Below are 23,852 nucleotides of genomic sequence, written 5' to 3'. Positions count from 1 at the left end.
GCGAGAAATCGCCGAACTAGAAAAGGGTGATTTCAGGGTTGTTACACACTGCGGCAATGTACAGTATGTTACACGGAAAAAAAACCTAAGCTATGTGCAAGAATAATTATCTACTTATACTTACACTTCAATGAAGTGTAAAATATTCTCGTTTTAACCAATAAGTATTTTTTAAAAGTATTCAAAATCGATATGTAAAAACATTTGTAATAAGAGTATTAAGTTTCAATTGACTTCATTATGTTTAAAACGCGATGGTATATATTTAGTTCAATAAAGAGATATCTTAATAGAACTTAACATCGCCTTCCATTTAAGTATAATATTGTGTATTTGAAATAAACGATTTTACTTGGAGCATTATTTTCTCGAAAAAGAGTAGTTTCTCTTTAACCCGAAGATATATTTTTCAAGAAAGTGTATCCAGAATTCTATTAAGATGTAAATATCCTATATGTGAAAGATGGCCGAAACATATCATATTTAATGATTTTTGCAATATCTCACTCAGTTAAATACAACCCACATAGCGATCCTTACGAAATCCCTTAGCGAGTTCCTTACGAAATTCTATTGTAATGTAGCAAATGGTCTAACTAAGGACGTTTTCTAGAACGGAACCTGTCTTATCTTCAGAATTTTATCTTTATTAGTAATTTTGCCGTCGTTGAAACTGACAGGCTTGAAATCGAAAAGTTATTTTGGGCATAAAGAAAAAAAAGTATAGGTATAGACGACATCTCTACTAAAATACTTCTACGATTGCTAGTTAAGGCTCTAAAGAGGTTATCAGTTTTTTTTAGTAGTTCTGTTATTTAAAGGTGAGTACTCTGAAGAGCTCAATCTCTCTTCTACATACCCTATCTAAGGTTATCGAACAACTTGTCAAAAGGAGGATTTGGAACTATTTAGAATTGTTCAATATATTCAGAACAAGGCAGTTTGACGACTATATACGACTTTATAGAGAACGTTTACTTTAATGTGAGCCAAGGCTACATATCGGCAGCGGTTTTCTGTGACCTATCTACAGCTTTTGATTGTGTGGATCACGGATTACTTCTGTCTAAGCTCGAAAGATCTGAACAGGGTCCTGCCTGGTTTAAGTCGTATCTGAGCAATTAGGGGTCAGTGTGTTGTGAATTAAGGGAAAAAATTCATCTGTCTTAAGAATTATTTGCGGACTTCCACAGGAATCAGTTTTGGGGTCAATCTTGTTTTTGGTTTAAGAAGGACCTTGTTTTTGCTATGTAAAGGACCTTCTTGAGCTAAATATCTCTGGAGAATTCATCCTGTTTGCGGAAGAGATAAGCCACTGGAGAGGTTGCACCAAGCCAGGTGACGTATCAAGTCTGCTCTTAAATGGTAACCCGTTGCAGAAAGTAAGTAACTACATTTCTGGGCATTCTGATTGATCAAGAATTACGGTTTGAAGACCTTTAGTAGAAAACTTTCCTCAGGATGTTTTGCTATAAGGGTGGTAAAGCCGTTCAATCAAAGAGATTGTAGATCACACTTTATCGACCTAGAAATCTCAACTTGTATATCTTTATTCATATTAGAAGCTTCTATTCTTTTGCCTCTACCGCTTTCAAAATCTGCACTGATCAAAAGTCAGTTCTATCTGAAACCAGGGAAGTATTCAACCATTTACCAATAAATCTGAAAACTCCTTAAAGACCTGTCGACCCTTACTTAAAATTTTACTATTGGGTAGGGCTTATTATAGTATGGAAGAATTGCACTTAAAAGAGATTATTTTATTTTGATCTGTGTAAAATGGAATCAGTAGAAGAATTACTCAAAAGTTGGGCCTAAAAAAACCTTATAGAAGTTAGTTTCGCAGATTTATTTGTTGTTTAATACTGAAAATGGTAGTTAAGTTCTTGCCCCTTCTTTCATAAGATGTAAGATACATGTCTATAGTAAAGTATAATTTATACTAATTGTATAATTATTTAAATTAAAAAAAAGTGAAATACTCGAAAGAACTTTTACGAAATTGGCAAGGAGAAAAGTAACTTTAGTTGTAAAGTATATTTGGATTCCTGATAATTGCATTTCAATTTTTTTAGCTGTTCTATCGGCTATATACTAGAGTTATTTTTTTGCATTTTTTATAATATTTACTTTAAAATACTACTTTTTTTAAGGTCGCTTAGACATATATTTCACAATGCTGTGGTTTTCTAAATATTGAGAAATAAATTGTTATTTAATAATTTAATTATTCTTGTACTGCTGGACTATACGAAGGCATTTGATCATAATATCAATTATAAAATTTTAGTTTCTATTCTTCATTATTTGGGTTTTTCCGACGATTCATGTAATCTAATTTTCTCGTATTTTTCTGGTAGAACACAGCAAGTCAAACTTAATAATAGCCTTTCTTTATCACTTCCGGTTGAGCAAGGCGTTCCTCAGGGTAGTATTTTAAGACCCCTTTTATATACTTTATATACTGCGAGCTTTTACTCTTGTCTAAATTTTTGTGATTATCACTTATACGCAGACGATACGCAACTCTATATTTCTTTTAAGAGGATTATTCACCCATAAATTTCTGTTTCCTGGATAACTTTTTTATTTTACAATATTTTTTAATGCGGTTTTCACTAATGAAATGTACATATTTTTGTCAAGAGTTGATAGGTGCCAGTTTTTCAAATTTCTAAAATTTTGATTTTTTATTTAAAAACCAAAAAGATAAATAAAAAAACCTTTCCATACGTCTCTAGATACATCGATTTTAGAAACATTATATTAAAAAACCATTTCAAAAAAAATAATAATAAACCTTTGAGAATGGAAATACAAAACTCAGGCATTTTTCTTATAATTTCTTGAACCGCCGATAAGTTTAGTATCATATGGCAACAACGCACGGCCGGGCTAGCATGAATCAAATCAAGAAACGCGCGACGCTTGTTCGCGGCGGTATCGGCTACTGGTCAACAGCAATAATTCAATATTATGCAAAATTGAAATGTTTGAATGTGAAAAAGGAAGCCAAAAAAGGATCAGTTTAGGCCTAGAATGGCTGCAAATATGGAATAAAAATGCCACATTGCTTTTACTATTTATATATAACTGAAAAAAAATGATTCATTTTGGAATGAAAAAATGATAGAAAAATAAATATTTTTTATTTTAAATGTCTACTGCCTGTAGAATCATAGATCCTAGGCATAATAGAGGCATGGAAATTCGAAACCCATCTAGAACTTGAGTTGTAAATGACAATTTTTGTATTACATTTGTTTGGTTTTTCTATTTTCATTAGAATATGCCACTTCGTTGTATTATAATTTTCATTTTTGTATACTTATATAACTGTTTAATATTGTCTTATATTTTATACAGCTTGTTCTAAAACATGTACCTACGTCATTATAAGTACACACAACATCCATAAACACAAAAAAAATAAGTGTAACGAGTTCAAAACACAGACACACATTTTTTTTAAATTAATTGAACTTGGGGTTTATTTTATGCCCCTTTGATGAGGCTCACGCGTATGTCATAATTTATTTTTTGTATTCTGACTGCTAAGAACTGTTTAAGAAGGCATATTTAAAGGTGATTAACATTAAAAGAAATTAATATTTATTTATTTTTTTATTTCTCTTTGACGAGAGCTGTATATACAGGGTGGCTAAACGAAACGGCTAAGTCGGGCTCGTAAAGATTTTAAAAAGAAAACGCTCGGACCCGTCAATTGAGTTTACCACGAGGAAACATTTTCAGAGTATAATACCACCCCTATCTGTCATCCCTTAGCCAGGGTGGAACTAACCTCAAAAATTTTAAATGGAATAGTGGCTTGAGTTATACCTTGTTTGAGAGGTCTTTTGATTTTCTTTACGCCTACACCTAATTTAAAGGATTTTACTTCAGCGGTTCTCAAACTATTGACTATTTTAACATTTAATATAGTTTTTTGGAAAACGTGTATTAAATGTTGAGTGTTTGGAAAAACTGTATTAAATCGCAATTCTTTATCGACTTATTAATTTACAACAATCATACATAAACACTAGTCCAACAAATACTGAAAATGGCCATCGTTATAAGCCATGCAATAATACAGATTTATATATACCGGGTGGTGCGTCGCCGAGCGGAACATAGAAAAACCCATGTAAATTTTAAGGGGGTCAATTATTGGCTTCCCTGTACATTATATAGAAAAAATTTAAAATAACTTTTTGAAGAGACCAATCTGGCAAAGCCTTGTGCAAAGTTTCAAAAAATTTTAATAAGCTAATCTTGAATTATTTAATTAAATGTAATTGCAAAATTAGCAAATTTTCAGTTCAGGTAAAACCAAACGGGCACCAGTAAAGTGAATATTGTCACTGACGTGAAGAAAAGTGTCAATAAATCAGTGACAGTCGATATTTGAAAACAAGTATGAATTATTCAATCGACGAAAAAATATCCATAATTAAGTGGCGTTATGTGGGAAACAGTTTTAGAGTAGTATCTGAAATGTTTTCAGTTTATTTCCCCACCAAGCCCATTCCGTCCATTTCAACTATTAAACGTGTTGTCAATGAGTCCAAAGGTACCGTAATAAATAATTGTAAATGTTCAACTCAGGATATCGAAAATAGAGCCGAAGAAAGAGAGAACAGAGATCTTAATATTCTACTGAGTGTGGAGGAAAGCAAGATGGTTGGTACGAGGGTTCTTGGGCAAGAGGTAAATAAACAACATACAACGGTATTGCGCACTTAAAAAAAACACAAATATTATTCGTATAATTCGAAAAACATCAAGAGTTGCAGGAAGGAGATGAAGAGCGAAGAATGGCATTTTGTTTTGAAATGATGGAAAGAGCAAATAATGATAGGAATTTTTTTTTTAATATTTGTTTTACCGATGAATGTACATTTACCTTCAACAATGAACCAAATGTTCAGAATTGCCGGTATTGGAGCCAAGAAAATGAACATCGCTTTGTCCATACTCGGACACAATATCCCCAAAAAACAAATGTATTCGTGGTAATTATCGGACACCATATCATTGGACCCTTTTTTATGGACTATAATCTAACAGCTGACCAGCTATTTGAACTTATTTCAAAATCAAATTGGACCCGCCTTGGAAGAAGTTGTTCAGGAAGATCAAATGATCTGGTACCAAATGGATGGTTGCCCGGCCCATAATGCCCGTATGGTTAGAAAGTGCTTGGAAAATGCTTTTAACGGCAATATTATTGGTCCACGGTACCGGATACTTTGGCCAGCCAGGTCACCTGATCTTTCACCGAATGACTTTTTGTGGGGTCATTTAAAACGTGTCATTTATAAAAGTGTAAAATTTGAGAATCTAAACCAGTTACAAAACGCTATTTCGTTATAATGTAATAAAATTTCCCAATATCAACTTAGTAACGTTAGAAATGAATTTTATGATCGGTTAGGATATTGTTTAGCTGTTAATGGTGGGTTGTTTGAACATTTGATGTTTTTATGTAATTCTCTATTATTTTTGCACTCCCTCAATAGGTAATAGCTGTCCGCAATTATTTAAATGAGAACTATCCTGGTCGCTGGATTGGACTGAGAGGCTCTGTTTAATGGGCCGTGCGGTTGCCTGACCTCTGGATTTTTTTGTGGGGTCACCTAAAGAGTAAAATCTATGCTACCCAACCAGCTTCAATAGAAGAATTGCGCGAAAGGATTACATTTGGATGCCAACAGAACTCCTGATATGCTACGAAATGTGCGACGTCGATTTGAACAAAATCTGTATTATTGAATAGAAATTACGGTGGCTATTTTCAGCATTTGTTGGACTAGTGTTTATGTATGATTGTTATTAATTAATTGTTTGACAAAGAGTTGCCATTATTTTCTAAAAAACTGCATTAAATGTTAAATAGTCAATAGTTTGAGAACCGCTAAAGTAAAGTCCTTTAAACTAGGTATAGCCATAAAGAGAATCAAAAGACCTTTCAAAAGAAGCTATAACTCGACCCACTGTTCCATTTATAACAAATTGAAAGGATAGTAATACATATTTGAGGATAGTTCCACTCTAGCTAAGGACTGACAGATGGGGGTGGTATTATACTCTGAAAATGTTTCCTCCTGGTAATCTAAATTGACGTGTCCGAGCGTTTGTTGAGCTCGACATGGCCGCCGTTTCGGTTAGCCCCCCTGTAATATATACAGTGTATCCCAAAATGTATGTCTAAATTCATTTAAAATTCAGGGGTGTGTTTGAAAACGCTCGGACCCGTCGATTTTTATTTCAAGTTGCGCATTTTTGTACGTGAAGTTTGTATATACAGGGTTGCTCAAAAATAAATTACGACCATCAACTTCATTTTTTCAAATGAAAGCACCTTTTTTTTATTTCATCTTTGAATTTCGCGTGGAATTTTACGTATGTTTCATGCATCATGTCCTATACCTAAAGTCAACAGTTATCGAAAAAAAGACGACCAAACATTATTATTGAAGTTCACCTTACATGCATGAAACATACGTAGAATTCCACGCGAAATACACAGATGAAATGAAAAAAAGGACTTTCATTTGAAAAAATTAAGTTGATGGTCGTAATTTATTTTTGAGCAACCCTGTATATACAAACTTTACGTACAAAAATGCGCAGCTTAAAATAAAAATAAGTCACTCACATGTCTCTAATTTATTATTTATATCTTAATTACTATAAACTGTTTTAGGACATATATTTCAAACTGAGACAAAGTTATAAACATTTTTATATCTCATTCCTTCTCTCCCTAAATTTGTGATACTAATACCCTCCTATATAAAAGCATTTTTTATGAATAAATTAAATTCGTTAATTTGAATAGTGAATAAACTGTATTACCAGAGGAACATGAGGATATTTTGATTGAACTTATACAAAAATTTTATTTTCTTTACTGAGACAAAAGTCGTGAAATACCAAAATACGCGTGCGACTTATTTGTTAGTAAACGCAAAAAAGTCCAACCGCATGCAAACTGAAAAATGCACGAATCGGTTCCTCCCGATGAATCTCTCTGGTAACATTGACCCGTCTGCTGCGAGACGAACAGTGTTCTGCTTTGCTTTAGCGATGCGTTGTTGCCAAATGCTCACCTTCCCGATAAAGCGCGTTAAATCCATTTCAGGCAAAGTCACGTGCTGATGATTGCTCTTAAAAAATCCGAGTATGCTAATGCAATTAAAAATCTTAATTCAGATTTACAAAATATTTATTTAAAATCTAAGGAGCATGCTCTAAAAATTAATCCTATGAAGTCAGCTTTTTTGATCTTTGGTGAGGAGTATCTTCCATATAGTAACCATAGTATATCTATTGGTGGCAAGACATTGCTTAAGTAAAAAAATAAAAACCATGCTTTGCGAGTCTTTAGTCTTATCTCATTTTAATGTTGGTAGCCCTATCTTTAGCCCATGTTTAGATTATGTTGATCGAAACAGAGTACAAAAGTTTCAGAATAGCTGCCTTAGGTAGGTTAATCTTTAAAATTTCTCGTCCAAACCCGATTTCACATAAACTTACAGAAATTAGGTGGCTAAATATGCAGAACAGGTTTATTTAAAAAAAAAATGCTTCTATAAAATCCTAAAGGAGAAAATTCCAGAGTATCTTTTTGATAGACTAACATTCCGAACGGACACTCACAATTTAAATTTAAGACATAGAAACATCATAACTATACCACGACATAGGAAAGAATTATTTAAAAGGTCTGTTTTGTTCTGTTCTCGAGCTATATAAATTTATTTTGTTTTTGTCTTTAAGTAACAACGTTTTAAACCTATATATATGTATTATTTTGGCGTGCTACTTATAATAGCTATTCTATTGTGACTCGATTTTTTTTTCTAGTTTAGTAGGATATTGGGGAAGAATTGGCACTTAGTTGCTTACCAATACTTCTTTATTTACCAGATATTGTTTTAGGATTATTGTGATATTATTTATTAGAAAAGTTATTAAGCAAGGAGCAAATTAAGGAATTGATCCCAAAGATTGGGATAAGGTTGACGTTTTAGATAAGACTAAGAAATTGGTTACTAATGTAAACACGATACAATACTTACAATTACGTATATATAAATGAAAAGTGTGCTTAAATGCAGCAGTAACATGCTAAAAAAGAATTTATTAATTCAATCATCTAATATCTAATAATATATTTTTAAATACGTTAGTCGTTCTTTTGATCAAACTACTTTGATAATTGAGACAATTCCTTGATATATCATATAAAATATCTTTGTTTTATTCTATAGAACTATGTTCTGAAGTTGAAAGTTGCAAGTAATCGTTTTTAGCAAATTCTTTTTAAATCTATTTTTGCGTTAATTTTTTGAATGACTAGACTTAAAGTCACAATATTCTGTAATATGATAGAGCTATCTCATTCTTTGTCTCATAATTTAATAATACTTGATGGTTTTGTCCTACTGCCTGGCATTGTTTTTCTTAAAAGTACCTTTAGTAGTCTATGATAAGGTAAAAATATTGAAAATTACCTTTTAAGGTTTAAATGCGAAATTTTTAAACAGTACTTATTTCAATTGCGTCAAACCAAGTACCCTTGTAAAGAGAATTAAAAGACCTTTCCAATGAGGTATCACTCGACCCTCCTTCCCATTTAAGATTTTAGGGGTAGTGCCACCCCCGCTTAGGGGGTTGTAGGTGGGAAAAATTCTTAATCGTGTAATTTTTTTCCATGTAATACGTAATTATCTAGTTCGCCACCTTTAGTGTGTCACACCCTTAAACGTTTGTCGGCAGTGGTCGGATGAGTTCGAATTTTCGTTTATTTAATGGCGTTACCAGGGTTGTCCGTAATCGTAAATTTTCTTGTACAATTCAAAGTTAAGTGCATTGCATCAGATGTCGGTTATTTGCCGCAGTAATACCCTGAAACCCATTATTATTATTATTATTATTATTATCTTAAATTTAAAATTTAAATCGAGTTAAAATCGTAATCTCCGGCATTCGCTTGAACATGCAATAAGTTTATAAATAGTACATTTGATATAATATAAACATTATCGGGTATGTATTGTATAGGTAGGTAGCTAGGCGCTACAATGTCATATTAGCCGGCCTGAAAACGTCGTCCGACCAAGATAATTTTTTTTTTTTTCGATTTATGTTGTTCGGTCGAAACAACATTTTAACGTAATTAGCTCATTGTTTTGATTAGAATATTTTCTTTTTCACTTTAATAGTATTATTAGAACGGTGTTTCGGTGAATACGTGACTACGCTTCGTTCACAGTAAGTTTTACTTCATTTATTCACTTTACCTGGTTACTATTATTTAATTATGTTAGTCGAAATAATTGTCATTTTACGTAAACCTTCCCGCAGTCATCTGTCATTTATCAACAACAGTGCAACGTTTGAATCACCCGCCAAAAACGTATCATTTGTCATCACGCCGTGTTACCTACGACCTTTGACCATTATATGCCATGTACAGAGAAATGGAACGAAATTATTTTTTTTTAAAAATGTTATTCTTAGAGCGTCGATGAATTATTGTGACATTTTCAGGATCATTTCGCTACGCTTAACAAGATATTTTTAAAATGTTGACAATTCTAGATGCTCATTTGTCATCTATACACAACAGCAACTTTGCCACGTAGACTAGGTTCACTACCCCCCACCTAAAAGCATTTTCAAAAAGAATTTAATGTTATTTGTCTACAGATTGTAATACAAAATGGTTTTATATCAGATTTATGTATATAGATATATAAAAATTTATCCAAATCAAAATTGAAATAAAACTTTCTAGACACTAAACGTTATAAATCTTTAACTTACATATAATGGAAGCATGTCAAATTACCAAATATTTTAAAACCTTTCATAAATGTGTCATTTAAAGCTTCAAATTCCTCAAGTAACCTAATTGTCAATAAGAAAGATCCTATAGGCAAAATGGAAAATGTCTTAAACTTGTTCTGTTAAATATATTGGTCGAATTTATAGAAATTTTAAAATTAAAATAAAAAAATTATTTAAGAGGTCTTAATAAACCTAACAATAATTCATCACAATTTCCTTTCCTTTTGATAGATTGAAATTATAATTTCGGTCCTATAACAGTTACATTTTGCCGCTAGGAAAAGACACTACTTAAATAATTTAGAACTTATCGTTTAAAGAAAATAACATGCTTATCTAAATGTACAATTAAATTTAGATTATTACCCAATTTTGCAGCTCTTATATCATGAAATAAATAAAAAAATAAAAGATTTTTAATACGAGATATGCCATCTAAATATTAACAATAGCACTTACATATTATATTTATGTTAATAAAATGTTATATTATATTAATACAATGTACATAATGAACAAACAGATTTCTGCATTGTCTGATAATTGTTGATTGCTTCCCACGCCATCTTCAATGTTTAATTTTTTAGAATTTTAAGTAAACAATGTTTTCTCTTTATTAAACATAAAAATGACTTAAATAACGGATTAAAATACATACCTAATATAGAATGTCATACACCATATTACACTTTTTAAAGAGATGAGCAGTGGCAGCTTTTCTTAAATTTAAAATTCGAGAAATTCCTGAAATCCTTTATAAAACTCATAATCCAAAAGGGAATTGTTAAGTTTTAGACTATCGACCAACCCCAGAATAGTTGTTGTCCATATACTATATGGAGGAGTTCTGCGAGTTCTAGTCTGATTTCCTGGACATGTTTAGTAGGGTGGGTCGGTTTTCTAGGTTTTTTATGCCTGAGTAGTAAAAAAAAGTTGCCAAATGGTCCATAATGAATACATACACAAAAATTTTTATTCAATTTAAACAACGTTAAGCCTCCCCGCCAGGTAAATTTGTACGGAACGGCCCCTCCCTTCAAAAATTTCGTGATGAGGCTAATACTAAACTCTTTGATATTTCAAAGTGCAAATGTACCGATTTTAACTTGTGTATTTGTGAGAAGTCATACAAAGTTCCAAAAATGGAACAAGCTTTCCTAAACGACCAGAATACTACACGATTAATGTCTATAGGGCAAGTAGATGCCAAAACAAGTAAAATTTTGCAGCAAAAACAAAAAAGAAAAGGGAGGGACCTCTCGCGTAATATTCCGGAGGACAAAAGTCAACAAGACATTTCGCGTAATGTATCAGAAAAAAAAATTGAACAAGGCAATCTATCAGATATATCAGTGCAAAGCGAACTTGACTGTGATCCAGACTTCGAACCAGAGCCGTCAACTTCTACGGGCATAACCCTCGACTTTCCTGCATTAGCAAAAGCAATAGACCGAGCTGGATTATCAAGTAGAAAAGGAGCAATGATCGCCAGTGCAGTTCTGGAAGATGTTGGATTGATATCCAAAACTGATCAATCTTATATAATAGACAAGTCCAAATTAGATCGAAAAAGAAAAAGGCAACGACTTGATTTACAAAAAAATATAATAAAAGATGGTACTAGTCTTCAAGCTCTCTATTTTGATGGACGCAAAGATAGAACTCTTCACATTAAAAAACAGGGTGAATCGTCATCTAGGAAAATCATTGTCGAACAACATTATAGTGTTATTAAAGGAACCAGGTAGCGACTATATAGGACACGTAACACCTGAAAACCGTACTGCAAAGACCATAGCTTCAACGATTCTAAAATATTTCACCGAAAATGAAGTATTAGTTAGTTGCGGTTGACTGTGATGGTACTGTCATTAACGCTGGGCCTCACGGTGGTGTAATACATACATCTTAAACGACCTTTGCAATGGCTAATATTATGTCAACTATATGCAAACGAGTTGCCATTGCAACATTTGGTTCGACATCTGGACGGAAATACCACAGAACCATTATCATTCTCGGGTTCTATCGGCAAACTTATTGAAACATGTGAGCGATTACCTGTCGTGTGCTACGAAACAAACTACAAAAGTTAATTTGCTTAAGGTAAATTGAAAAGAATTAAGTAGCGATCAAAAATATTTATACGAGATTTGCACTGCCATATCTACTGGAAACTGTCCATCTAATTTAGCGAATAAATCTCCTGGCAAGTTATCTCACGCAAGATGGCTAACAACAGCAAATCGTATCTTGCGGGCTTACATTGCGGTAAAAAATCCTCGCCTAAATTAAAAGTGTTAACAGAATATATTCTGCGAGTATTTTATGTGAAGATTTGGTTTTGAGTAAAAACTGTACCATGCACCTTTGGCAGCTAATTCAATATTCAAGATATTTAAGTGAAGAACTTGAAGCTGTAGTTAATCCTTTAATTCAACGAAATTGCTTTTATGGCCATCCTGAAAATATTATACTAACGATGATCTTTGACTCACGTCGTCATATAAGAGAATTAGGGTACAGAAAAATATTAAGTTGCAGGTCGAATGAGAAAAAAAATCCTGTAAATTTGAATAGCACGATAAGAAAATTTAAAATTCCCAAGTTCAATTTTTAAGCGGAATTATATATTCATTTAATGAATTGGCAAGAGTGCAAAGTAACAGAGCCACCAATGACGAAGCATCTGTCTGATGAAGAAATTGAAGAATTTATTAAAACTAGCAGCTATCCAGAGGGAGATTCATGGAAGTTACCCTGCCATACGCGGGCTGTTGAAAGATGTGTCAAATTAGTGACAGAGGCATCGTCGGCCGTATGTGGGTTTACTAACAGAGATGGTTGGATACGTCCAACGATAGCATCTAGAAGCCAGATGCCAAAGTTTAATACCAAATGAGACTATGAAGTAGGAAATTAGAAATTGCTCATATGGTTGGGTGGATGGGTGGGCAGGGATGGAACTCGATAGGAGCCACCTCCCCGTGGTGAGTTCTGGGTTATTTTGTATCTGTTTATATACAAACTAGGCGAAGAGCTGCTCGTAAGTGGAAAAGTTGAAAAATGGTTGATTTAATAATAATTAACTTGATTTAATTTAATAATATTTTTTTTGCGTAATTGGAGGACTATATTACATTATTTTATAGCACAGGCAAATTATTTTCTTTTTATATTTTTTTTTTGTATTTTTGGGTGGGTAGCGGGGGGTACAAACGCTGATGATTTTTTTTTTTAATTTGCACGAGATTATTTTACCCAATAGCAAGTTTTTAAACCACAGGTCTGTCAAAATTAAAGAAAAAGTATAAAAACGACCCAATGTTTAGTGTTATAGTGGTAAATATCACAGGTTTTTAAGAGTTGAATTTATTTTTAGTACTTAGTCTTAAAGCTGTAGACTGTACCTACAGACTTGGCACAGTAGGCATACCCTTCATGCACTTGAGCACTTTTTCCTGTAATATAAACGCCTTATTAAAGTGTGCCGATACAACTCAAAAAATTTGACCATATGCAGGGAAGATTTTACCAAGCTATAGTAAACAGTCCGAAATGTTTCATTACTTACCGAGTTTTTAATCTGTCTAATCAAAAAAACAAATAGAGCTTAGTTGGGCACATAGCTGCTCAACGTGGTACTCCCACAAGAGTTTTTGGTCAATATGGATACCCAAAAATTTGGCTATCCTCAACACCAGATCTTCCATTAAGGCTGATAAACACAATTTTATTTAAAGTAATGTGTTTTTATAAAATTCCATAAAAATTGTGTTTTCACGATTTAATACTAAGTCGGTCCTTAGAGAGTTAATCTAAGTGTAGCCTTAAGCGGCCCAATAATGGGGTGTAACCACGAATTTAATAATTTTACCTGGACTGCCAATTCAATGAAAAGTAAATGACCACTACTAGGTGGTCGCCATTTTGCGTGATTGTGTCCTTTCGATGTTGGTCATTCTGACAAGTTTCAGTTGTGCCAATTGTAGAAAAACAAAACAATTTAAGTTTTTGGGAGGTTATGTTAACCAAAACAAAATAGAAAGTTACATTTTAATGTATTTCTTTACGAACTTCGTGTATGAAAATAAGTAATCCTCACCTAAAATGAGACAAAGTTTCAATTAATTTGGGATAGACACTTTAAAATATTTCTTGTAACTCGAATCTTACAAATCCCAATTACATGAAAATGATGATCTTCAGTCAAATTTTTGCTTGTTGTTAAGTAATTTGTTAAGTAAATACTAATACACGACTTTTAAAATGAAAGATGTTAAGCTACTGTTTGATCAAGCCATTACGGAAGCGACACCAGAGAATTGGCGAAAAGCAGTCCAGCATGTAATTAAGCAAGAGGACAAAATGTGGGATCTTGACAACCTCATCGATCAGACAGTCGATCCTTTAAATATAATGTCAAGAGGTGATGACAGTTCGTCAGATGACGAAGAAGACTACAATCTATTATAATTTAAAATTGTTATACACTGTTCAAAAAGTGCCAGATCCAAAAGTGACATTTTCAACTGTTTTACTCTATATATTATGTTCAATAAATTTATGAAAAAAATATATTATTCCATTTAAACAAAAGTAACTTTCTAAAATAAAATAGCATTTAAGTACATTAATTATAAGGTAAAAAACAAGTCCCAGTTGCACGCCTTTGGCGAACCGTTTTCAATGTTTATCAGTGGGTAACAATGGGCAAAACTCATAAATTGACCCAAAACTGGGTGGCACTACCTGCAATCAACGAAAAGAAAGAATTTTACATTGAAACTAATACCCAACTAAGGTAGTGGCATAAAATATTGGTGGATCACCAGGTACCACTTTTGCATACCTAATGAGGTTTTATTGCTCTACACACTTCTGAAATAGAGTATAACAAATTTAGTTAATAACACTTATTTTTTTCTATATTTCTTTTACTACTTTTACTTTCCTTCTATATTTAGTGTTTCCACATTAATAGATACAACCACCTATAAACATCAAAATATAGATGAGTTTATGAGGGTTTATAATTGGCAACGGTTTATGCAATTTAATTTTAATGCGACAAAAACGCGTTGAACTTGAAAGGGGTTGTTGATAGTGTCAGAAGAAGATGCATTAAATGTATTGAACAAGAGGGAAGACATTTTGAACAATTGTTATAATTTTAAATTTGTTTAATGAAATTTTGATTTTTTAAATTTGGTCAATTAAGAAATATAAAATTTGAAAATTTTCAATTTTTTTGGTTTTCTTTTTTTTGCCCATGATCTTGAACACAAATAGCTATCACAAAAATAAGTATATCATTGGAAAGCATATTAAATGCTGTAGTTTTTGCTGAAAAAAAAACATGTCCCTATTTACCAAATTTTAGAAAAACGACAACGAAGAAGATATCACTAATTTTGCACATTTCCCAAATGTTACATTTAACTTCTAATAACACCCAGTATAAAAAATTATTCAAAAACTTAAATATATCCATCTTATAGCAAATTTAATTCTCTTTCAGATGGTATATATATCTAAATTTTATGTGGTGGTAAGAATAACGGAGATATTCTTGTTTAAATGAAAAAAACAAATTTGATAAATTCAAAAAATGTTAAATACCAGAAGAACTAACCATTTTTCGAAAAAATGTTATACGACTTTTTGTTGTAAATGACTTGTATAATCACCTCTTAAAGTTTGGCGGTTTCTATAGTAGACACCCTGTATATTATTCATTATTCTATGATAAACAACACAGATAGACAATTCACAATAATCCAGTTTTGACAAACAGCGAACCAAATACATTTAAATAAGGATGCTGATACCATTATCCACGTATTAAATAAGGAGGAAGCTACATCGCCTGATGCAGACGATATACCCAAGCGTGTCGTTTACAAATCGCCAAAAACTAGGCAATCCGCTATACTCACAATTAAAAATGTTATTTAGAATCAGTAATATCGAGTGATCATGTCGAGTCGTGATTTTAAAATCCCAATGATCGTTTAAAAACAATGTCAATGAAAAAAATAAATTTAGTTCGGACAGGTCACACGTCAAACGTAAGAGCGTTGTCAACTTAATTACCGTTATTTAATATATTTTTTGTTGGCAACACTGAAAATGTTCAGAGTGACCAACATCAAAGGGACACAACCACTATAAAAATGGCGGCCACCGGCAGCTGTCATTTTTGGGTATGGTGGCCATATGCATTAGTAGTCCAGCTATATTTATTAAGTTCGTGGGTGCAACTGGTAGACCCCGAAGCTAGTAGCCATTAAAGAAAGTATTGTGAGAAAACACAATTTCATGTAGAAATCAGTAAACTTCATACTTTCATTACGAAGCGGCAACATCGCTCGTGTGACTCCACTTTATCGGCTGTTACACGGTGAGGCGGCGGTCCTTGTCTCGGGCCTTCAACAACGGGTTACGTATACATAGACACACACACAAAACAACAGAAGTGGCCCCATTTCCAATAGCCCGTTGAGAGAATCTCGGTTTCTTTCCTCCGCGACCGAGTCGGGCAACGTTGCCGCGCCAAACGGAAAGTATTTAAATCAACGCCAACGACTGGTGAATGCTGTTTGATGTGTTTGACGATTAAAAGGTTAGTTAATCAAAACACATCAAATTAAAACAGTTTTATTACCGTTTAGAAAAAACAAAAAATGACACATATCGTCGCCTTGCATACAAAGGGGCGTAACGTTGAATTTTTTTGGATTTCGCCCGGAGATTGACAAATTTGGTGTTTTCTAGCTGCTCTCAAGACGGCGTAACTCAATATAATTTATTGCCTGGGTTATGCACGCAAACTGTTTAGGAGTATCTCATCAAGTCATTTTAAAACAGCAGACAAAAAGGCGTATCTTAGATACGCCTTTTTGTTTTTTGAGGCATTTTCTTGATTCATTTTATTGAGTTTTCAAATTTTTGATGCATTATACGGTGAAAAAGAGGTTAAATCTGCAGATTTATTTGCCGATGGCTGTAGCGGCCAAAATAAAAATTCCATAGTCGCTATAATGTTACTATATTTTGTAAGAAGCAGCAAGAACATTAGACAAATTCGTCTTCGATTTTTTGAGCCCTTTCATGGTCAAAGTGAAGGGGACTCAGTCCATAGTGCCATAAGTACTGCCATTTCGCGTTCAGGAAACATATTTGTTCCATCTCGGTTGATTCCGATTTTTAGACTAGCTAAGGCTAAAAATCCCTATAATGTAATTCCAATGAATTATTCCGATTTCATAGATTTTAAAGGCTTGTCAAAAGATTTAAGAGTTTTAAGCATACGCCAAGATGATGACAGAAACCAAATCAACTGGACAGAAATCTTTGAAATTAAAGTTGAAAAGGAAAAATCCAGATAATATTTTTTTTAAAGTGTCTCACTGTGATGAACATTATAGAAGCCTCACATTGAAGAGAACAAACATAGATGATTTTTCCCTCGAAGAACTTAACAATGAACGACCAAAGATAACATGTCTAAAATATCAGGACCTAATTTCTTTGTGCAGTGGAGAAACTCCTGTAATTCGACCTCAGGAGCATGTGTCATTATACAGATCTCTTCCACATTAATAAGTCCCTATTTTTATCTTTTTATGTTATAAACAGTTTAGTTTTTTTGTTAGAGTTTTTTACTTTTGGTTTATTATGATATATTTTTTAAGTTAAAAAATTAACAAAAATGTTTACTTATTCTTATAAAGCTGATAGTGTTAAGAGCGTTAAGGAACCTACGTTTATTTTTCTGCGATAAGAATTTTTTTTAAGGCCAGGCCAGGATTTCCACTTTTCATTTCTTTGAAGTACTAGGTTAATTTGAAACTTGATAAATGTTAAATTTTTCGAATAAAAGTTTGATTACCATGGGTTGTTGTTATTTTGCAAAGGGCGTAACTTTTTTAAAGCAATTCGATTACAGCACACAAAAAGGTGTATCTCAATCTTTTTTTGATTTTTGGAAAAACTGGAAAACTTATCTAAAATTTCATAATAGCAGATTGTTCTAATCATAGAATGGGCATCTGATGCCCACATGAGCACAAAATTCAAGCCGCAAATTCCAAACCGTTTTCTCACAGCGAGAGTCTCTCTTGAGCCAACATCTTAAAATGATTTTCCTGTAAAATACAAATATTACAGATACGCCCCTATATGTGTGCAAGGCGACGATATTATGCTTTTAAAGATTGGATTATAATTAACATACTTTTCTTATAATCGGAGTGTACTGCGTATACTGACGCTGCAAGGGCTATGATGCAGGATAGAGAGAGAATGCTAGCAAAATACAAAAAAAATAAAAGTATTGATGACTGTAATAGTTATAAACTTCTATGAAATGACCACTCTTGCAATACGTAATGAAAAAAAAACATATTTAAACTTACAATTTTATTAACTGCTACAAAAGATGTTTGGTCTTCAATAAAAATACTTTTTTATCAACTCTGTTCCAAAAATTAATTTAAATAAAAATACTCTAAATTATTATAAAAGTGTTAAAAATAACTTATTTCAAACGAGTTTTAGCTTTTTGGCCGTGTCGGAGTATGATATTGTAAAGGTTTATTAATAACATTAAAACTACTGCCACGGGCATTGATGAAATTAATATACTTACCGTCCGACTATGCCTGCCTTTTCTACTACCTTATATTGTCCATGTCATAAACTTCTGTCTCGAAAATTCTGTTTTTCCTTCAATGTGGAAAAAAGCGAAAGTTAGCCCTTTACCCAAGACGTTAAATCCTCTTACATTAAGCGATCTGAGACCAAGAAGCATTCTTCCAAAGCTATCAAAAATGTTAGAAAAAGTAATGGAAATGCAGCTTCAGAAATACACTATACCGGACAAAAGTGGAGAAACAAAGTGTCTTTTGTATTTATTTTTATATTAGTGTATTTGATCATTAATTTTTTATTTTTTTTAAATATAATTTTATTTCTAGTCTTCAGTACCTCAATAAAAAATTGTGAAAAACAAGTGAAAACGAATATATTTTATTCTTGTTTTTACAGGGGACAAAAGTGGAGAAACACTATATTTTTATTTATTTTTTATACACAATGTATTAGTTAGTTGTACATACAAAGACTTATAATGTGTAGCAAAACCCTTATTTTTTATAACTTCAGCACACCGACTTCGCATAGAGTTCATTAGGCTGTCAATATAATCTGCTGAAATGGGATTCCACTCCTCTTGAAGAGCTGTGAACAAATCATCCTGGTTTCTATTTATCTTTTTTTTTTGTCTGATTTTCCTATCTAAATGGTTCCATAGGTTTTCTATCGGGTTTAGATCTGGACTTTGTGCGGGCCATTTCATAAGAGGCACATTGTTGTCTTCAAACCATTTCTTTACTACTTTTGCGGTATGCTTCGGATCGTTATCCTGCTGAAACGACCATCGAATCGGCATATTTTCTTCTGCGTATGGAAGCATATGATCCTGAAGAATTCTTAAAAATTGAAATCTGAACAATTTTTCCTTCAATTTTTCTTAATAGTCCTACTCCTGATCCGGAAAAGCAACCCCAAACCATGATATTGCCTCCTCCATGTGTCACAGTAGCCCTAGTGTACTTTGGATTAAGTCTAGTATTGGCAGGACGACGAACCCATTTCATTCCATCAGATCCGAATAGGCAGAACGTACTTTCATCAGAAAATAGAACAGTTTTCCACTGTTGGTTTGTCCAATCAAGATGTTCCTGTGCAAATTGGAGTCTAGCCAATTCATTCTTTTTAGAAATGAATGGTTTTTTGGCTGGACGACGGCTATAAAGTCCAAATTTAGTCAAACGACGACGAATAGTACGCACAGATACCGAAACCCCAGGTAATTCATTATAAATTTCTGTGGCGGGCATAAAGGGATGTTCTGTTGCCAACATTTTGATTTTTCTCTCAATAACTTTATTCGTTTTCCTTGGCCGTCCATATCTTGGACGGGTAGTCACACTATTATATTTTTTAAAAGCAGCAATAGTTTTTGAAACTACGGATCTATTACGATTAATTTGCCTAGCAATTTCACTTTGTTTTACACCAGCTTGAAATTTTGAAACAATTAATTTTCGGAGATCAATACTCAGATCTATTCCGCGAGGCATTTTGCACAAATCGTATATAACAGTTTAACACTCAACGTTAAGATCAAACTAATGATAAATAATCACTTTAAATACCAAATAAGATTTGTTTGGAATGTTTATTCACTTTTGTCCGCATAAAATAGCATAAATAATTTTTTGATCAACTGATAAGGTAAATACAAACAAGAAGGATGTGTTTTTATGCTGCAATAATAGAGCTAAATATTTTCTACTAAAAATGTAAAATAATATCTTGTATGTTAAGATGTTATTGTTAAATTTGTAAATGTTTCTTCACTTTTGGCCGGTAGTGTATGTTAAAGACAACTCAATTTTACCAGTGACACAATCAGGGTTTAGATCAAACCACAGCTGTTGTACCGCATTGGCCTCTATAACTGATGATATTTTATCAGCATTTGATTCCAATAAACTAACTTTACTGGTAATGCTTGACTATAGCAAGGCCTTTCATACTCTCAACCATGATCTTTTAATAAATATTTTGTCATTTGTTGGTTTAGGGGAGGGGGCATGCGCGTTGATTGCTAATTATCTTAGAGATAGGTATCAAGCTGTTTCTTATAATGGCGTAGATTCTGGTTTTTTAGAGATTTCTTCTGGCGTGCCTCAGGGCTCCATCCTTGGGCCAATCCTTTTTTCAATCTATGTATCAAACATGGCAAAAATATTCATATCATCTAAGCAGCACCATTATGCTGATGATACTCAAATATATCTCATTTGAACCAGGTGAAAGTTCCCAAGCAGTGGCTGCCATTAATTATGCCTAACTTTGTGTATTTATGATTAACCTTGCTAACGTTTACGATTTTTCTAAAAATCACTTATAGGGACTTAATTCATATCAATAACGAGCCTATAAAACACGTCGAGCATTGCAAGAGCTTAGGTTTGATTCTGGATAGTGACCTGCGACTCACGGAGCACGTAAATTCATGTATTCAAAAAGGATTTTTAAACCTTAAAAATATTTATCCACATCGTTACGTTTTAAATAGAAAAAAAAATTCTACTTTATGAATCGCTTGTCCTATCACAGCTTAATCATTGCGATGCAGTGTATGGTCCATGATTAAGAACTGCTGAAGAGAGTAGAATTCAGAAACTCCAAAATGCGTGCCTTAGATTAATATATAACATAAGAAAGCGCAACCCCATAAAACACAAGCTTAAGGAAACCAGGTGGTTGACTATGCACAACAGAAGAATTTTTCACGCATCTTCAATGTTTTTTAAAATAATCAATTTAAGATCTCCACCTTACTTATATAATAAAATTAAATTTCGCACAGATGTTCACAATATTAATACCCGGTATAAAGGCAGGCTAACACCTCCGCTTCACCCAACCGAAACTTATAAAAGATCATTTTCTTATCATATTTAAAAAATTATAAATAGCTGTCAAACTAATTAATACCGAAAATATTTTTAGCTTATATTCTTTAAAAAAATACATTTTTAAGAAATTACTGCAGGAACAATAAAGCATAATTTAGTGATTGTTTCATTTTTTTTTTACTTTCTTTTCTCTATTCCGATGATGATAACAAAAACAATTAATGCAATAGAGTATATATTATGATATACATACATATAACAGACTGTATCTTTTGCTTTGTGATGTGTTTTGTTTGTGGGGTTGACTTTGTTTCTTTTTCCTTGTGTAGGCGTATATGCTGTCAGATATTCTCTTTTTTTTGTTGCTGGTTGATATACTTTTTATAATTTATAGCGTTTATATTATTCCTATTTTTAAACTTAGTATAGTATAAATAATTAGGTTAGATGGACGAACAGGCATTTAGATATCTGAAACTTTGTGCGCTGAATCTCGCCTTTAAACTATTAACTTTGTGATTGTATTTTTTTTCCTAAATAAAAAGACCTTTATTATTATTATTATTATTTAAAACCTACTATAGTATACTCATGCCTCTCAGTGCATGTGTCATACAACCCGTTTAAACAAAAAATAACAGTTTGTGTGCATTATAGCCTAAAATACCTTAAAAGGTGCCTATAAAGTGCAGGAATCATCGCAAGGGCAAGCTAGAACCATAGGGGAGGAAAGAGGCAAGATTAAAATTAACATATTGTAAATATTGAAATATAATGGGGAATCACAATTTTTTTTGTTTTCAGATCGCAATTTAACATTTGTTAATACAAGGAAATATTAAAGTGAAATGTGTCCAATAAAATAATGCCAAGCGATCGACCCGTAAAGATAAGAACCTGCCTACCTAATTTTGGGTACAATTTCAATTTTCTATCGAGGTGACTGCTTAGGGGATCTTCTCAAAGGGAAGCCGACTAACACTAACCACTTTGGTAGAGTGTGGATTCAACAAGAGTTCAATAAAATATAAACGCCACCTGTTTTATCCCAGATAGATAAGAAAATCCCGATGACCAAGAAAACAGGAAATTACTAAAAGCACTATACCTATAATAAACCTGAAAGAAAATCTCACAAGGAAGAACAGACAGGGAAATTTATAAATACAACCAATTATATTGACCCTTAATATTATGCGCAAGTATTATGGTGTAATTAATACTGTACTTGAAAGAAATAAATTAACAATAAAATAAATATTAACCCTTTACTTTGGCTATTAAGTTATCTACTATTAAATTATAGCTTTAGTGTGAGAGCACCTTAAAACTCACACTAAAACTGCCTTGTCTAACTTAGAAAGTTAGGGAAGAAGTCCATTCTGAAGTGGAGTCAATACAAAATTGAAAAGTTAGTAGGCGAAGTATTTTCTCCACAAATAAAACGCTAATCCTCTAATTTAAGGAGTGATGCATTTCGGCAAGTGTTCTTGCCATCATCAGACTCTAAAATATGTGTATGTGTTTTAGAGTCTGATGATGACCGAACACTTGCCGAAATGCATCACTCCTTAAATTAGAGGATTAGCGTTTTATTTGTGGAGAAAAGACTACTAGAGATACATTCAAGTGAATCTATGTTAAAAGAAAAGTTGGTAATCAAACTTATTTCTTTCAAAACAAGTAATGTTGCCTTTCCTAAATATAGTGTCTACAGCAGTGGTAAAATCTCATATTCTGTTATTTGGGGCTAAAAGTTCGTGCGAATACTAATCGAAATAGGCCTATTTATCCAGTTTACAAGGAGATCTATGCGGTTTATTATAATGAAATAACTAATATACACTTAATTATTATGAACCTATTCAAAACAACAGTGTAGTAGTGAAATCTAATAATGAGGGTGATAAAAATTTAATTTTGAGGTTACTATTTAGTATAATATTCTACAATAAAGCTAATAAATGTTGATAGGACTTTGGTTTACTGACTACATGGTTTACTATACATCACAAACATTGATCAAATCTGGCTCCAAGAGTGCTGCATGATCGAAATGGACGACCTGGGTGAATCGGTTTAACAGTAGATGTCAATGTAGATGTTGTGGAAGTTATTGGAGTAGATGAATAGAGATTTCTACTTCTTATAGTAGTGGATGAAAACCATACTAAGTAAAAAAAAGGACTGAAAGTGGAAGAATACCCAGATTCAGGAATCGCCAATACAGTTAGTATAGATAATGCGAAGAACTCAACCGTCTTCAAAGGCTTGTTCTTCAAGACTTCTAGAGTAAAATATTTTTTAGTCATTGAGAGTAATTTGTTTTATAATAGAGTCTTTGTTCACCTAACATAACTTACTACAAAACCTTTATAATATGACTTTATATCTGTTTTATAGATATATATAAGTTTTAAGACAGTTATAAAGCCAATACCAATTTTATTAAACTGTCACATAATTATCTATAAAACTTTTTTATAAAATAGGGTT

The 23,852-nt window shown here is 32.6% G+C and overlaps 1 protein-coding gene across 5 annotated transcripts in view; it reads left to right on the top strand.

Moving 5' to 3' along the window:
• LOC126742111 (serine/threonine-protein kinase tousled-like 2) overlaps window positions 1-23,852 on the top strand; it is a 175,342-nt gene that overhangs the window by 75,685 nt on the left and 75,805 nt on the right. The window contains exon 1 of one of the 5 annotated variants that reach the window (XM_050448666.1): window positions 9,213-9,282. The exons of the other annotated variants lie outside the window; for them this stretch is intronic. The gene's annotated coding sequence lies outside the window, so the exon portion shown is untranslated. Of the gene's footprint in view, window positions 1-9,212; window positions 9,283-23,852 lie in introns of those variants that run through there. 5 annotated transcript variants of the gene reach the window in all.

This window comes from Anthonomus grandis, chromosome 11 (genome assembly GCF_022605725.1).
Source record: "Anthonomus grandis grandis chromosome 11, icAntGran1.3, whole genome shotgun sequence".
In the NCBI taxonomy this organism is placed as follows: Eukaryota; Metazoa; Arthropoda; class Insecta; order Coleoptera; family Curculionidae; genus Anthonomus; species Anthonomus grandis.
Note: the sequence above shows the minus strand (reverse complement) of the source record. Positions and strands in the feature narration are given on the sequence as shown.